Source organism: Rousettus aegyptiacus, unplaced genomic scaffold (assembly GCF_014176215.1).
Source record: "Rousettus aegyptiacus isolate mRouAeg1 unplaced genomic scaffold, mRouAeg1.p scaffold_m13_p_5, whole genome shotgun sequence".
Taxonomy (NCBI): domain Eukaryota; kingdom Metazoa; phylum Chordata; class Mammalia; order Chiroptera; family Pteropodidae; genus Rousettus; species Rousettus aegyptiacus.
Window position 1 is genome coordinate 80,784,187 of NW_023416308.1, and position 18,992 is coordinate 80,803,178.

An 18,992-nucleotide genomic window follows, 5' to 3' on the forward strand; every position below is an offset into this window, starting at 1 on the left:
CTCAGTTTTTTTTCTCATGGCAAATTTCTAGTTGCTAACTCAAAGATTTCAGCATGGTTTTCAAACCTTGAAAAATATCTCCTAATTTCATATTGTGCTATTCTCATAAGTTTGTGTTCTGTTTTCATAAATCATAATGTACCCCCAAATCTGGTTGAATGTATGAATTGTAGATTTTCTAATGATTTTTCTTTTTTAGGGCAAGAAGTCAGTTTACTTGGGGTGCCAGTGGGTGAAACATTGGTCGGATTTGTCAGCGCGGTCCCTCTTTCTTGTTGCTGAGTTTTTCCTTCTTTTTTCTTTTTAGGCGAGGCAACCTTGGGTTGACCTCACAGTTTGCAAGGACCTTGTCAGTTTACAATCCTTTACTTTTTATTTTTTATGCCTGCAGCACCTGGTCTTTCTAGGTGGTCGCCCATCCAAATACTAACCAGGCTCGAGCCTGCTTAGCTTCTGAGACCAGACAGGATCGGGCTTGTTCAGGGTGGCATGGCCATAGACAGTTTTTTCATAGTCCAGTTTTCTTCATTTCTTTTCATTATATCTGCTGAGGGATGTCTCTTTTAGCAATGGGGAAGCATGGTGGCTTTTGTCTGAGATGTATTGGTTTCTTTCAGATACTTAGAACACCAACAAACAGACATTCTAGATATTCTCAAGTTTTACTTTGCCATTTTAGAGATCCAGAAACCTATAAGGAAAATTAGAACTGTAGCACTAGGAGCAGCCAAAGCAAAGAGCATTGTCTTGGTGCTCAAAAGATAGGTTTCTGTGTTTACTGTGACAATTCAAGTTAGGGAGCTATGTGCCTTCATTTCTCTCTCTCTTTCTTTTTTTTTTTTTTTTTTGGTCACCTTCTATGGATTCTTTTTAAAATTTATTGGCATAATGTTGGTTAATAAAATTATATAGGTTTCAAGTGTACAGGTCAATAATACATCGTTTGTATATTGCATTGTATGTTCACCACCCAAAGTTCAGTTCACTTCCATTTATTTGACCCCCTTTACCCTCCTTCTTCCTCTCCACTTCCCCACTTTCCCTCTGGAATCTCTCAACTGTTGTCTGTGTCCTTGAGTGTTTGTTGTCTTATTTTGTTGTTGCTTTCAGTTTTATATGGTTCTCAACTTCCTTTGCTGCTGCTTTTGCTATCATTCTCCACCTCCTCCTCTTAGTTTTATTTTTGTCTTGGTTTTCTTTTTTTCTTCTTCTTTTTTTTTAATTTTAAAGATCTTTATTTTGGTAGAATTTTTTAAATTAGTTTCAAGTATATAGTACATCGGTTATGCATCTATATAGTCTGTAAAATGATCCCCCCAATTGCTCCCTCCCTCCACCTTGTCAACATATTAATGCTAACTGCATTCCCTATGACATGCTCCCTATCCCCGTGACCATCCATCAGCTACTAATTTGTACTCTAACTCTTCACCCCATTCTCCTAGCCCTCTAAACCCCCCTCCCCTCCGTCGGTCACCAAATTGCCCACTATATTTATGAGTCTGTTTTTGATTAGTTTGTTCTTTTTATTCCTTAGATTTCACATATAAGTGAAATCATATAGTGTTTATCTTTCTCTGTCTGACTTAAATATCTTCTAGATCCATCAAAGCAATATCTTTTTTCCATCTTCTTCCTTTTCATATGTAGGGGTCTTGTTTTCTTATCCTTTCAGCCACTCTATCTTTTTCTTGAAGCACTTAATTCTTTTCCCTTTAAGGTACTTACTGATAGGAATGTAGTTGTTACCATTCTTTATTCCTGTTTTTGATACATATTTTTTCTTAAAGAAGTCCCTCCAATATTTCCTGTAATACTGGCTTGGTGGTGAAAAATTCCTTTAGCTTATTTTTGTCTGGGAGGCTCTTTATCTGTCCTTCAACTCTAAATGATAGCTTTGCTGGATAAATTATTCTTGGTTATAGATCCTAGGTCTTGATCCTGTCAAATACTTTTTGACAAGCTCTTCTGTCCTGCATCATTTCTTTTGAGAAATCAGATTCCAGTCTTATGGGCTTTCTTTTTTTAAGTAACTATTTGTTTTCCCCTTGTTGCTTTTAATATTCTTTCTTTGTATTTAATCATGATGTGACTTGGTGTGGACCTCTTCGGATCCCTGATTTTTGGAATTGTCTGCGCTTCCTGGGGTTTTATGTCCATTTCCTTCACCAGGTTAGGGAGGTTTTCCATCATTTCTTCAATCAGCTGTTCAGTGTCTTGATTTTCTTCAGTTATGTGAAGAAAAGTTAGTGTTTCATATTCTTCTTAAATTATTTTTATAGTCTTGGCATCTTACCTCTTGCCATTCTGACTTTCCCATCCTCTAGGTAGGGCATTTGATCCTTTTCTCTATTCACTTTGTTTATTCCTTTGTTTATTCCATTTAATATACTTCTCATCTCAGATAATGTATTCTCCATTTCAGACTGGTTCCCTTTTATAATTTCCATTTCCATTTATTTTTTTATCTCTTTGTTGGAGTTCTCTACGCATCTTTATAACCAGTGTTTTGAACTCTGTATCTGTTAGATTACTTGACTCCATTATATCATGGATCTCTCTGTTCTCTTCTCTCATATGGTTTCTGCCTCTTTGTCTTCCCATTTTGGCTGCCTTTCTGTGTCTGTTTCTATGTAAGCAAAAGCAAAGCAAAGCTCTTATGTCTCCCATATGTCTCCAGTCTTATTAGTGTGGATTTGTGAAGTAGGTGTCCAGTGGCACAGTCCCGAGAGGAGGCTAGCTGCAGGCCAAATTTAGCCCAACATTCTGCTGCTCTGGGGCCACCTGTTAAGATTCAGCAAGAAATCCAGATGCTGAGATTACGTTGCCTCAAAAGGCCACACCAGAAACCGAGGCCAGGTGCCTCCTCCAGTGTGAGTCTCAGCAAGGAGCACCCGACTCACCGAGGATTCACCTGGATGTGGCTTGGGTGGGGCTGCGAGTTGGAGACAGAATTTCAGGGAATCTTCTAGGTGGAGTGACCTCTGTAATTCAGTTTGATGACATCACAGCTATGGCGGCACCGTGTCTGGCACACTGGTAGCGGGGAGGGCTCAACAGGGAACTATGGATACCTCTGGCACTTATGCACTGAGCCTGTCTCGTCTAGGCCCTCACTCCAAAAACATCTCCTTGTAAATCTCTGGTACCCCCTGTGCACAGCCGAATCAGCACTGGTTCTCAGACTGAGCAGGCCCATCACCTTGAAAATCTGTTTACGGATGCGGCCCCTGCTGCTGCTGCTAGAGTCTTTGTCTTACTCAGCCACTCGAGACCTGGCAGCCCCACATCCTTGCCCTGTCCTACCTTCTGTCGTTGCAGGGTATTTTCTTGGATTTCTCCCTGGTTGTATGTCTTGTTCATCCCAGGCGATTTTTCCTTGCTGCTGCTCCTTGTTTCCGTTGCAACTTTGATTTGGTCAGCAGAGGGATGAACAGAGCCTCTATAATCTACGCCATTTTTTTTCTCCTTTCTTCGTTTTCTTTTTTAATGTTAATTGCAAAATATACATGCAGAAAAGAGTAGTAAATTATTTGTACAATTTAGTGAAAAATTATAAAGTGAACACACATGTAATCACTTGATCAAGCCAGCACACAAGAGGTTAGTCTCCCACTTCCTCTCCCCCGATGTAACTCCTCTCCCTCTCCTGAAAGTAACCGCTTTCCTGACATTTTCAGACCATGTTCTTGCTTTTTAAAATTTTAATAACTTAACTTTAGTTTTAAATACTATAGTTTCATTGGATTTTATTTTATATGAAAGAGATTAATACTATATTTTGTGACTTTTGCTCAATATTTGAAAAATTTATGTTTTCTTGAATGAGGTATTAGTTTGGTAATTTTCATTGCTGTGTTCATTTTCATTCCATTGTATGAGTATAGTATAATTTGTTCACTCATTTTGTGATTGTAAGTATTTCCAATTTGGGACAATTTTGAGCAGTGCCACTCCCCACGTGCTTGTATCTCTGCACCTAAAGTATTGACTAAATAATGGTAAACTGCCTTTGAAATATTGTGGCCTCAATATCTAGTTCACCTACTCATGTTTGTGAATACCTGTTGTTTTACCTCTTTCTGCCTCTTGATATCATCACACATTCATTTACCAATCAATTTGATAGGTGCTCACCTCAGTACCACAGCAGTGTCCCGGGTATGTGGAGTCCAAGAGGCATCCTTCTGTCTGTCTTTCCCATATACTGACATTACAGCTCTTTGGAGGGAGGCTCTCCTCTTAGAATCCTCACCCAGATGCACCCTGGATGTGGTCTTGTCTCCCAAACCAAAAAAACAGCCTTGGAAACAACTGTTAAAGTACAGAAGATTTGTTTAGCAAATGGTGTCCTCACAAAAGTTTCTTCACGTACATTTTGGCCTGATAATGTCTTAATATTTTGACAGATCTTTGATGAATTTAGAAGATTTATTTTTGTTGTATACATTTTGTCCAAAATTTTAGTGTTTTTGAAATGAAATCTGTAGAGAAGATTAGGTGGGTTCAAATATCCTTAAGCCTACACTTTTTTTCTTTCATAATTGGCATGATTGCTGTTTTTAAATGTCACTACAGCAGGGCCCTCATCTTAATTATCTGGTAATCTGTGCTGTGGGGCTGGATTCTTTGTTTGGACAATGTCATTTCTCCTTAGGTTCCAGTAGAATTGAAATAAGTCTCCTTTCCTACAAATGCTCCAGTTTTCCCTCCTTTCAGTATCAAATAAAGGTACAGTGAAGGTGATTAGGGGACTAGCTTTGATTAAATAAGAATTGCGTTGACATTACTTTTCACTTATTCCCAGACAGGCTTTTCTGTCTCTTGCAGGAAATTGCACCTTGGTAATTTTTTTCTTATATCTATTATATCTTTCTATGTATTCTCAATGTAATAGGTAAAATACAACTTTCCATAGTCCCCTCATTATATCTTTTGATTCTTTTCCCCTTCATTATATCTTTTTGGTCCTTTCAATGAGAATTTGAAAGGGATTGAAGATAGGACTTAAACTAATATGTTTATGATGCCACCCTGAACAAGAATTCTGGTTTGTATATTCCAAAATAGTGTTATCCAGTGTATTAATGTTCATTGTCATATAATGTTATTGGGAATGTACCTTACTCCTCAGCTGTTTAGGAAGCTTGTGCTATGATTTATTTCAAGTTCAATATCTTTACTTCTACTGGCTTTTCCCCATCAGCTTTTAATTTTTTAATTTTTATTTTTTTAATTAAAAAAAATTTATGGTGACATTGGTTAATGAAATCCAATAAATTTCAGATGTACACTTTAACAGGCATATATAAATTTACACGATGTTTACCTCCCATAGTTAGATTTCTCTGTCACCACATATTTGACCCCCTTTACCCAGTCTACCTCTCCACTCCTCTCCCACTCTCTACCCTTTGGTAACCACTAGTCTATAGTCCATGTCCGTGAGTCTGTTTGTTTGTCCTGTTCCTTTGCTGCTTTTAGGTTTATATCCCACATATAAATGATATCATGTGATTTTCAACTTTTTCTGTCTGGCTTATTTCACTTAGCATGATTTATCTCGAGGTCCATCCATGTTGTCACAAATGGCAGTATTTCATCTCTTCTTATGGCTGAGTAATACTCCACTGTATATATGTACCACAGCTTCGTTATCTAGTCATCTATCGTAGGACTCTTCGGTTGTTTCCATGACCTGGCCACCATGAATAATACTGCTATGAACATTGGTATGCAAACCTGTTTTCGAATATGGGTTTTCAAGTCTTTAGGGTAAATACCCAGTAGAGGGATTGCTAGATCATATGGTAGATAAATTCTTAGATTTTCCATAGGGGCTGTACCAATTTGCAGTGCCACCAGCAGTATATGAGGGTTCCTTTTTCTCTGCATCCTCTCCAACATTTGTTATCACTTGCCCTGTTGATTATAGCTATCCTAACAGGTGTGAGATGGTATCTCATTGTGGTTTTGATTTGCATTTCCTAATAGCTGGCAATGTTTAGCATCTTTTCACATATTTGTTGGCGATTTGTATGTCCTCTAGGGAGAGGTGTCTGTTTAGGTCCTCTGCCCATTTTTTGATTTGATTGTTTTTGTTGCTGTTGTTGTTGTTATTGAGTTGTATGAGTTCTTTGTATATTTTGGATATTAGGCATTGCTTACAGATATATTTTCTCATTTGGATGTTTGTCTCTTGATCTTGTTGATGGTTTCTTTTGCTCAGCAGAAGCTTTTTGGCGTGATGTAGTTCCATTCATTTATTTTACCTTTTACTTTCCTTGCTTTTGTGGTCAAATTCATAAAATCCTCCTTAAGTCCAAGGTCTTTGGGTTTAGATCCTGTGCTTTCTTCTATGCATTTTATTGTTTCAGGTTTTATATTCAAGTCCTTAATCCATTTTGAGTTAATTTTGGTGTGTGGTGATAGACAACAGTCTAATTTTACTCTTTTGCAGGTGGCTTTCCAGTTTTCTCAGCCCCATCAGCTTTAAACATGCTTAAGTTTCTCAAAAAAATTCTTTATCACCAAATGCATTCTAACTGTCCTCCTATGATTTCCTTCTCTTCACAGCCAAATTTGTGTCTTTTTATTTACTTAGTCTTATGGGGGTTTTTCTTGAATGATAAAATTGGAAATCATCTTGTCAAGTTTTTTAAAAAGTTATTTTCTGTTTTAATCGAGAATATACAAGAATTATGGATAAATTTGGTATGAACTGATATTTTTAAAATACTTGGAGATAGTAAAAATTTTCTCATCCAAGAATAGTGTGCTTTTCTATTAAATAAAGTTTCTTTCATATCCCTAGGTAAAGTAATTTTTTTTCATATAACTTTGTTTGGTTTATTCCAATGTATTTAACAATTGGCTTTCCTGCAGTGAATGTTTTTACATTTCAGTCTTTTCTAATTATAATTTCTGGTTAATATATAGAAGCTATTGATCTTTGTAGACTTCTCTCAGATACAGACAACTTTATCAGCACTCAACTTCTGTTTTTTAGTTGATCATATTATATTCTAAAGAGACAGTCATATAGTTCACAATATAGCACTTTTTGTTTCTTTTTCTAATATTTTATCTCTATATTTTTCTTGTCTTATTGAAATGGGTATACCTCTCAATAAAGTTTACTAGTAACAGTGATAATGAGAATCTTCATGAACTTTGCTGCAGTTGTTTAGTGGGCTTGCTTCTAATATTTAACATGAAGCATGATATTTGCTGTGGGTTTGTTAAAGGAGGTTTACTTGATTCCTAGGTTGCTAAAAGTAGTAGGATTTTATTTGTTTTAACCAGGAATAGTTGTTGAACATTAACATCTGCTTATGAGATATCCATCAATCAGGTCATGTTTTCCTTTAAACTGATAATGTATAAATGGCTTCTAATAAACTCTACATGGTCATGATACAGTATTTTTTAATGCACTGCTGGATTTAGTTTTCTAATATTGATTTATATATATATATATATTTTTAATCTATGTTTAGAAGTGAGTCTAGTCTGTAGTTTGTGTTTATATTTGTTTGTTTGTTTTTCCCTAGATTAGATACCAGGGTTAGGTAAACCTGGTATAATGGTGCTATTCTCCTCTAAGTCGAGGCATTACTTGGAGATAATATGATAATTTCCATACAATACTTGTTGAAGACCTTAGGGCAATACATTTGACTGGGTACCCATGAAGCAAACTGGAATGGGAAGGGGAATAGAAAACTAGGAAACAAAACAATAGCATACACTATAACAAGGGAAAGGCCTTGCACAAAATGATAATAACCTGTAGAGCATGATCAAGTCACCTCCTTGCACCTGGGGTTTAATTTTTTATATTAAAGAAAGAAATGAATGATCTGTCCAGGAAGAGCAAAGACACCTAGTGTGGTCTGACACTTCAGAATGAAGTCCTCTTTATCCTACTGTGTAACGATTCTACAGTTGAAAGTCCAGCCTCCTGCCTGCTTACTTTCAAGTAGTTATCTTAAGTTCCAATATGAATAGGAGCCAGATAGGTCACACGCACACACATGTGTAAGTGGGCTCCAAGCAGAATAGCCACCAAATCTTGGCCAATAGGTATTTGTGATTGCAGACCTCATGCTGCTAGATAGTCTATTTTTGAAATGAAGTTATGAGTATAATTTATGTGTAATACCCCAATTTAAAATTATTTACAATCTAATTTATAAAATTTACAATCTGATTTATAAAAATTAAATCACGTGTGAATCCTGATTTGGCTCGTAGACCAGTGATTTAATACTTGAACAGATGTGAATCCTGCCAGTTGCTAAATTCTACCCACATCAGTAGAGATTATAGTCAGTCTTATTCTCTTATTATTAAATATGGGCAACTGTGAGTCATCAGATATTTGAAGAATGCCTGCAGCATGACCAAGGTAACATACAGAAAACTGATCCCTTGGGAAACAGATAATTCTGGTAACAGAAGACAAGTTTAACTGTATCACATGTAGTAACCTCTTTCCAAAGTCTGTTAGCTCTTTCTAAGTCCTACAGTGTAAGTTCCAGAAAGTGAGAAATCAGTGTCCTTATTGGCCTACTGGGCTTAAGTGAAATTAGATACATATTCTAGAATATATAATTTGCAAAATTCTGTGTTGATGAATTGGTCATGTCTAACTCTCCACAATCTGCAGAATGAGAAATGTCACTACACCACCACAGAATGCTCAGGTCGTTGACAGAATTACGACAAATTTAATTCTTATGAGAAACAGCACCATATCCGTGTTGTGCATTGTTCTTGAGATACATCAAGCTCCACAGGCCTAAGACAGGATTTGATGACAGAACACTTTCTTTATTGCTTTTGAATTGTTATCCTGGGATATTTTTAGAACTATGTAGAAAGACAGTGTCAATTCCTTCATATCTCTTTTCATTTTTTTTAGAGTAATATGACAGAATAAGGACAAGGGCAAATATTTTATTTTAATAGGCTGTATGCTTTTAAGGAAAAATTAGCAAACCACAGACTTCCTTAGTTTGAACTCCAATCTTACTAGGGATTTATGCTTTAAGATTTGTGAATTCTGAGCTTTTAATGGAAGAGTTGAACAGAAAAATTTGCTTCAATATCTTTTTTAAAAAATATTTGTTCCTTAAATAAAATTCTGTGCCTTTAATGATTTTTTTAGTGACCAAGGTCTATATTTTTCCATTCAAACTATTTGCCACGTACTGTGGAGTTCCTTTAACTATCTGTTTAACTAAAATATACTGATCGAACTATCAAAGCACAAGACTGGAATGGGATGGAGAAGGGACACAAAGGTAAATCTGATGTAAACTCTGCCCTCAAGATGCCCATGCATACCATGCTGAAAATCTCTGGTCATTTGCATTAGTCCAAAAAGAATAGTATACTTAGCCAGAAATAGAATAGTATAGCAGTTAAAACTTAGCTCCACAAATCCAAGCTTTATGTCCTTGAATAAATTCTTGAACCCATCTCTCTGTTTTGTCATCTATAAAGTTATAGTAATAAATAGTACCTACCATAGAAATTGTTGTAAAGATTTAGCTCAAAACTACTTTTAAAGTGTTGGGCAGCTGATTCTAGATTCCACATAGGGAAAGTTGAGGATTTAATTTTTGTAATCACCCTTTGAAACATTTGTATGGTGATAAGAAAACCAAGGTTTAAGAAGATGAATAACTTTTTAATGAATCGACGGTAATACCAGAGCTAGGTCTGAATTTTTATTTAATTTTCACATTGCAAACAGAGTTCTAGAATTTTCTGAGAGTCACAGAAAATTTAGATGTTCTGTATCATTATGACACTGTGTCCCATTTTTGAGTCTGTCGAAACCATAAGCTGTGTAATCCTCACTGCCTCTTATGAATGACTGGGATTTTCAAGGCTCAAGTTCCAGAAAGTGATTAGAGAAGGGGAAAATTGAGAAAAAGAGCAATGTCTTCCTATTTCAGGGAAAGTTCTGGGGTTTTGAAAGTCCATACTCTTGTATTTCCTTTCAGCCCACAAGCCTGGGCTTGCAGACTGATTCCAGTTGGTGTGATTTAAGGAAAACCTCTCTGCACCAAACTTCTTTCCTGAGAGACTGAGTGAACAATCACCCCAGAAAGACATAAATTGGTTCTCAGAAACTGTCACCCTTGTGTGGCTTGATTTACTCAGCTTGCTTTTCTAATGTAAGGTCGAGCCCAACTGAAGGAGAGATTAGAAATTTTGTTTGGATAAGAATAAAGTGAGGAAGACAATGGCATTATTGAATGCCACTATAAAAGTAAGGATGCACAGTGGGTGAGGAGAATGGGGATAACAATGAGGTTGAAAGAGGCAGCAATGGGGAAGTAAAAGGGACAAAGAGGCCCTTTTGCAACTCTTACTTCTTCTGAGCATCCCTTGGATGTGTTTGTTTCCAGATTCTGTCATTGCCATTTCTTCTCTCTCTTCACAGAATTAATTTCTCTGGGTTATATCATCTGTTGTTATGGATTCCACTATCCCTAATAAACTGGTGATTCTCAGAGATTAATCTTTAGTTTTGTTCAATCTTCAGAGCCACTGTTGCTCACTGTCTTCTTGGATATCCAATAGGCAACTCAGACTCAACAGATCACAGACTGAATTCATTACCTCCTCCTTAAAATGCTTTCCCTTTTCTCTATTCTCAGTGAATATCACTACCATGAACTCAGTGTCTTGCACAGGATCACAGATGTCACTCTACGTCCCAACCTTTTCCATACCCCATACCTCTAACTATCAGTAAAGTATATTGATTTTATGTCCTTAATATTTTTTTAATTATTAAATTTATTGGGGTGACTGACATTGGTTAATAAAATTATATAGGTTTCAAGTTTACAATTCAGTTATACATCATCTGTATATTGCATTGTGTGTTCACTCACAATCAAATCTCCTTTCATTGCCATCTCTTTGACCCCCTTTCCCCTTATCTCCCTCCACCGCACACCTCTTTCCCGCTGGTAACCACTAAACTACTGTCTGTGTCTATGAGTTTTTGCTTGTCTTATTTATTGGTTGCTTTCAGTTTTATATCACCCATATAAATGAAATGATATGGTTCTCAGCTCTTTCTATCTGACTGATACCACTGAGCATGATTATCTCAAGATCTTTGTTGCCTCAAATGGCTGTATTTCATCTCTTATGGCTGAGTAATAGTCCATCATATATAGGTCTCACATCTTTAATCAGTCACCTACCCTGAACAAGCCCCATTTCATCTCCTTAACATTTCTTGCATCCATCTTTATGGTCTCTTCTCGGGACGATTGTAAGTCTCTTAACTGTCTGCCATCTTCATTCTGGCTTCATTTAATGTAATCTCAATGATGCAGATAGAATGACATTTCTGAAATGTTAAGTCATCCTCATTCTCCCATGTTAAAACTAGACAATAGCTCTCCACTCCATACTGAATAATTTTTAAAGTTCTTTGTAGATCATGTAAAAACAAACAAACAAACAAAAAAACAACTGTGCTCTGCCTTCCTGTACAGCTTTATACATTGCTGCAACTAGCTCTGCAGACATTGTCTTCTTACAATTTTCTGAGTAAATCTTTTTCTACCTTCATACCTTTGTTCCTACTGTGTGCTCTACCTGCTCCCTCCCCTTTTCCCCTCTCTGCCACGTACAGTTTTGAAAAGGGACTGAGCAGTGGTTACATTATACACAAAATCTTTCCTGACTACTTCCTCCATCTTTTGAGTGTATATTGAACCTTATATAGTCATGGATGATAGCTCACAGGTTTCACCAACATGCAGTTCTAAGGCCTGATCTGTTTACATTTTTATACTCACTCTTTCCATGCTTCATTGTAAAAATATCTACTCCTGTGGGAATTGCATGATCTGGGCAGAGGAGGTGGCCTGGACTAATTAGTCCTGTGGAGTTGGTGCAGAAGAAGAATTGTTTGTAAACAGGGAATATAACCAATTAACTATGTAAATCAAGAGTAATGGGAGCCAGGTTTTTCACTGTGAGGGAAAGGATAATCAAACATTGAGAGGGTAAAAGTGAGAATGAACAGAATGTTGTTAGATTGGAATTGTAATCTTTATAGATCTACATCTATTTGTCAATCAGTCATCTAGAGAGAAATGGACATAGCTTTGTGTATTTATGTGTGCAGACAGATAGATGTGTTTGTGTATTGTATATGTATGTGGATATTTTCTAGCTCTGTCTGCTAAGAGAGTCTAAAAGTAATGGAACCCCAGTAGCAAAGAGCACATCTAATACCTAGATCTTAGTTTCTAAATGTCTTTCTCTAATAAAAGAAAATACCTTAGAGAAATGCTTAATTCCAGAGCTGAGGCAGGGAAAGAACAAGGTGAACTCAGAATATCTTGATTTGTCATAAAGCAAGGAAGTGGTAAAAAATTATGAGGACTTGTCAGAAGGACACAGTAGCCAGCTTAAAGGAAAATTCGAACAGGTTGGGCATCAAAATAAAAAATGACTATAAAGAATCAATGTGTATAAATGAATGAATAACTAAATGAATATGTGAAAAAAAACTTCTAGTCCAATATTAATGGATAAATATAGAAGGAATGATAAGAGTTAGGAAGTCATCACTAGCAAACATGGTTAATAGTTTAGTCAAGGATCATCAATAGATTATAGAACTAAATAGTTATAAATTTGATGAGGAACAAGATAATAATGTAATCTCACAGGATCTCCCCACAAGATACTTATTACTTACAAAGAGAAAATTTACTTTCTAGTGAAGAAATTTGATAGGTACCACCTTAACCCAGTGGTGAAAGTTAACATCATTAGGAATATGACACAAATCAATATTGCGTTCTTGCTTAGATAACCTGAGAAGAACACAGCATCACTTCTGTGACATTCCTGGCTAAAATGTATAACCTGAATCTAATATTGAGGTAACATGAGTAAAATCAAACTGAAAATTTTACAAAATAAATATCATGTACTTTTCAAAAACATCAAGACCACAAATCAAGAAAGATGGGAACTGTTCCTGATTGAAAATAAAATGTAACAATTGATTTCCTTGTGGATCCTGAGTTAGAAGATCTTTGTACTTTCTTTTCCTATAAAGTACATTATTAGGACAGTTTGTGAAATTTAAATGAGAATTGTGGATTATATGGTCTCAGTTAATTTTTTCAAGTTTGCAGTTATGTAGGAGAGTGTCCTTTTCTTTAGGAAATAGCACTAATGGATCACGATGCCTGAAACTTATTCTTAACTAATTTGTAAAAAAATGTGTGTGTGTACATGCACACACAGATGGGGGTGGGGAGAGAAAATGTGTCAAATGTTAACAGTTGGGAAACTTGGTGAAGACATACTGGAGTTCTTTTTACTGTTCTTACACCCTTTCTGTAGCTTTGGGATTATTAAGAAATCACTATTTCTCTGATACTTTCTTCACTTCCGTTTTCTTTCCTGTCTTTGGCTTCCTTCTAATGATCCCCAAAAGTATGTGGAAATAAATTACTAAAATATAGAAATAAATTTATTAAATGAAGTAGAAAAATGTGACAATTAAGCTTTCTGGGCTCTTGAACAAACTGAGTTCAAAACCCCATCTCACTGTGTTTTTGAGGCAAGCGATTTTACCTCTCCAAGTCTGTTTCCTCATTTATAGAATGAGAATGATAAGTTTCACTTTATGATGATGGGGGAGGGTTAAATCATTTAACACATTTAAAACACTTAGCACAGTGCCTAGCACGTGGTAAATAACTAATGTACATTCCATTTTTTTCCAAAGGACACTTGAGATTACTGCTGAAGAAAAGGCTGTTTTGTGTGGCATTTTGTATACTGGAATCTCTATAGACTCCTATATGGCTGACATCCTAAAGAGCCACCCATCTCCATTTTGAATTAATTGAATTCAAATAGAATTAATTTAATATTGAATTAATTTAGCATCTCAAAGCCATGAAAATGCAAGATGTTTGGTATCACAGGCTGAGGAATGACCCCTATATGAGGTTTTTGATTAATTATAATAATGATTGGATTTTCTTATTAACATAGAAACCATTGCCACTGCCGACCAGAATTATCAGAGAATAGGGAGATTGAAGGGAAGGATGAGGCAGCTACTTTTACTGAGAGATTCAAAAGAACAAAACAAACTCTGGATGCTGCAGGCAATGCCTAAGAATGATTCCATGAGCTATTTAGAAGCTTATTTTAAGAAATATTGGATTTTATCAGGTCAGTCAGTGAAGCAGAAAAAGCTCAGCTTGCTCGCGATGCTTCTGGAATACTAGAACTGTATCTGCACTAGAGCATAGAGAAGCACTGTAGGAAATGAGATATAAGAGAAAAACAACTGGATGAGGGGAAAACACAAAATCTCATGCTCCTAGCTCTCAGTCCAAAACAAAGTCCCGTTCAAGTGATGCTCAACACAGATTGCCTTCAAAGGATATTATGGTGGTTTTAGAACCAGGCAAGTCTGCAGGTGAATCTTGATTTGTCACTTGATAACCAACAGTGTGATCATGAATAAATTATTTAAGCTCTCTAAGCCTTATAGACTGCAAATATAAAATGAGGATAATATTACTTGCCTCACAATGTTACGTGAGTATCAAATTAGGTAACATTAGAATGGCTGTCATATAATGTGCTCAATAGATATTATTGTTCTTATTCTGATAGGAAACATAAAGCAATGAGAAAGACAAAATTGGGGGGAAAAGTTTCTGCTCATCTTTGAAAATTAAGGTAAGATTGTTTCAGTTTTTACTTTTTACTTTGAGATAATTGTAGATTTACATGCAGTTGTAAGAAATAATGTAGAGAGATCCAAGTTTAGAGTACCTCTCCTCACTTTACTCAGTTTAGAGTACCCTTATCCCCTGGCAAGCACTAGTCCTCTGCTTCCATAATTTTGTAATTTTAAGAATCATATAAATGGAATCATACAATATATCATATTTTGCTTTTCTTTTTTTTTTACAGAACATAATTCTCTGGAGATTCATCCAGGTTTTTGTGTTCATCAATAGATTGTTCCTTTTTATTGCCGAGCAATATTCCAAGGTATGGATGTACCATACTGTGGTTAACTATTCACCTATCAAAGAACTTTGGTTTATTTTTCAGCTATTATGAATAAAGCAGCTGTAAACATTTGTTCACAGGTTGTTGCATGAACTGAAGTCTGTTTCTCTGGGATAAATGCCCAGGAGTGCAATTACAAGATCATCTGGTAGTTACATGTTAGTTTTTAAACACTGCCAAATTGTTTTCCACAGGGGCTATACCAGTTTTATGTTCACATCAGCAATTCATAAGTGATTCAGTTACTCTGCAACTGTGGAGTCACTGTTTTTAATTTTAGCCATTCCAATATGTCTAATAGTATCTCATTTATCATTTTAATTTGTATTTCTCAAATGACGAATGATGTTGAACATCTTTTCATGTGCTTATTTGCCATCTGCCTTTCTTTTTTTTGGTGAAATTTCTCTTTGTGCCCTTTTTCCTAATTGGATTGTTGGTTTTATTACTGATGAATTTTTCTTCTACTCTATAGCTTGCCCCTTTATCTTCTAAACAGTCTCTCAGAGAGAAAAATTTTAAATTTTGATTAAGTCCTACTTATCACATTTTTCTTTTATGGATCATGGAGATAAGTGTAAGAAATCGTTGCCTACTTGTGGTTCCCTAAGATTTTCTTCTAGGTTTTAAAAAAATATTTAGCCTTATACCTAAACTATTATAAATAATGCTGCAGTGAACATAGAGGTGTATATATCTTTTCAAATTAATGTTTTTCTTTCCTTTGGATAAGTACTGAGAAGTGGAATTGATGGGTCCTATGATAGTTCTATTTTAAATTTTTTGAGGGACCTCTGTACTGTTTTCCATGATGCCTATACCAATTTGCAATCCCAACAACAGTGTACAGGGGTTCCCTTTTTTTCACATTCTTACCAACACTATTGTTGTTTGTTGATTTATTGATGATAGCCATCCTGAAAGGTGTGAGATGATATCTCATTGTGGCGTTAATTTGCATTTCCTCGATTAGCAATGTTGAGCACCTTTTCTTATGTCTGTCGGCTTTGGAGAAATGTCTATTCATGTTTTCTGCCTATTTTTTTTATTGGATTGGTTACTTTTTTTGTTATCAAGTTGTATGAGTTTCTTATAGATTTTAGATATTAACCCTTCATCTTTTACATCATTTGAGAATATGTTTTACCATCCAGTAGGTTGTCTTTTCATTTTGCTAGTGGTTTTCTTTGTTGTGTGGAAGCTTTTTAGTTTGATGTAGTCCCATTTGTTTACTTTTGCTTTTGTTTTCCTTTGCTCAAGGTGATGTATCCAAAAAGATATTACTAAGACTGATGTCAGAGAGTTTATTATCTATGTTTTCTTTTAGGAGTTTTATGATTTCAGTTCTTACATTTATGCCTTTAATTCATTTTGAGTTTATTTTTGTAGTTAGTGTAAGAAAGTGGCCCAGTTTCCTTTTTTTTTTTTTTTTTTGCATTCATGCATGGTGACAGATGGTTACTAGACTGATCACATCATAAGGTGTATAAATGTTGAATCACTGTATTGTACACTCAGACTAATATAATATCGTATGCCAACTATATTTTAATTTAAAAAATATAGTTTTACATTTTACATTTATGTCTATGATCCATTTTGAAAATAATTTTGTATGAGGTGTGAAAGTTAGCACCATTTGTTGTAAGGCTATTTCTCCTCCATTGAATTAATTATATTACTTTTGAACCTTTGTCAATCATCTGTCAGGCATATTTGCTTGGGTCAATTTCTGGGTTCTCTCCTGTGTTCCGTTGTTGTATTTGTTCATCCCTCTGCCAATACCACACAGTCTTGATTACTATAATTATACAATAAATCTTGAAATTGGATAGACTACTTCCTCCTAATTCTTGTATTTGAAAATCGTTTTAGCTTTTCTACATAAATTTTAGAACAGTCTTATCTGTATCTACAACAGGTTTTGCTAGGAATTTAGTAGGAGTTGTATTTAACTTGCATATCAGTTTGGGGAGAATTGACATTTTTACTGTGTTGAAGATTCATGAACCCAGTATGTCTCTCCATTTATTTTGATCTTCGATTTCTTTTATCAGCATTTTGTAGTTTTTAGCATACAAGTCCTATACACATTTTATTAGATTTACACTTACGTGTGTTGTTTTTCAAGTGATTGTGTATGGTATTGTATTTTTTATTTCATTGCTCAGGTAATCATTACTAATGCAATATTTATATGTTTACCTTATTTCCCATTACCTTGCTGAACCTACTTATTAGTTCTAGGAGTTTGGGGTGGATTCATTGATATTTTCTACCTAGACAATCATGTCATCTAGATATAGGAACAGTTTTATTTCTTCCTTTTCTATCTATATGCCTTTGGTTTCTTTGCCTTATTTTACTGGCTAGGTGCCTTGTCCCCAGTCTTGCAGGGAAAGCATTCAGTTGTTCTCCATTAAGTATAATGTCATAGATTTGTGTAAATGCTCTGTCAAGTCAAGGAAGTTCCCTTCTGGTTTTGTGTTTCCAAGAGTTTTTACCATGAATGGATGATGGATTTCGTCAAATGCCTTTCTGTCTGGATTATGTTCAAGTGATTTTTCTTCTTTAGTTTGTTAATATAGTGGATTATGTTGATTGATGTTTGAATATTGAATCAGCCTTGTATCTCAGGAATCATCCCAACTCGGTCATGGTGTATATAATTCTTTTTATAGATTGCTAAATTGTATTTGCTAATACTTTGTTAAGGATTTTTTCATCTGTATTCATAAGGGATATTGATCTTTAGCTTTGTTTTTTTAATATACTATCTTCGTTTTGTTTTGGCAACAGAGTAACATTAGCTTCATAAAAGAAATTGGGAAGTGATCTCTCATCTTCTGCTTTCTGGAAGAGATTATGTAGAATTGATGCTAACATCATTTTTAGGGAATGGAAAGAGAACTTAGAGGGTGAGAGTGAGTGAGTTTGGTTTCATGCCTGTATCTCTAATTTTAGGGCTTTGGCCAAAGAGTGTTTGGAGGGGGCAGAAGTTTGGCTATAAGGTATAACCTCCCCTTCCCATATAGACTTTCTCCCTCAGGTGCTGTCTTTGGAGATTATGGATTGCTTATAAGGGAGCTGGAAGATTTCCTGTAGTATGTACTAGATGAGTTGGTTCCTTTGGTTGGATAGTTATCTTGTTTAGTTATATATAATGCAACAAGTTGATTTCTTGTCATCTATGTAATAATTTAGTTTATTTCCATTTAGGGAGAGAATTCAAATTTTCTAATATTTGGAGAAGAAATTCAAATTCCCTCCCATTTTGTTGTTCAGTAACAACTTGTTGAGCTGATGATTAATCTGATAATCACAAAACAGTTTCTGCCACAGAGACGACTTTGAGTAAAATTTAAAAATTACCACAAATATGATATTCCATTGCCCATAGGACAACTGGGGCTTCTAGGATCTAATTTAAATCCTCTAGCTTAGTCTATGGCCATGCCACCTTGAACATGCCCCATCCCATCTGATCTTGGAAGATAAGCAGAGTCAGGCCTGGTTAGTACTTGGATGGGAGATCACCTAGGAATACCAGGTGCTGTAGACATAAAATAAATAAGTAAATAAATAAACAAAAAAAAGTATTAAATAAAAACCCGTAGTTTATAAAAAATAAAAAAGAAAATAAATCTTCTAGCCTAACCTCCAAGTATTTATGATATAGCGCTTGCTTAACTTTTAAACCTCATCTCTCCCTATTCTCTCTGTTACTAATAGAGTTCCTGACCTTAGGGGAGCATGTACCTAGTGTAGAAGATAGCTAATAGTCAAACAGTCACACAATTAGAAGAAATACCACAGCCATAATAAATGTGATAAAGGAGAAAAGCATATTACTATAAGAACATAGGTATATTTTATGTTATCAAGGATGT

At 35.4% G+C, this 18,992-nt stretch overlaps 2 pseudogenes; one reads left to right on the plus strand and one right to left on the minus strand.

Annotated features, from left to right (window-relative positions):
• Positions 1-382: 382 nt before the first annotated feature.
• LOC118603730 lies at positions 383-501 on the minus strand (annotated as a pseudogene).
• An 18,044-nt stretch (positions 502-18,545) lies between these two features.
• Positions 18,546-18,664, plus strand: LOC118603372 (annotated as a pseudogene).
• Positions 18,665-18,992: the final 328 nt, after the last annotated feature.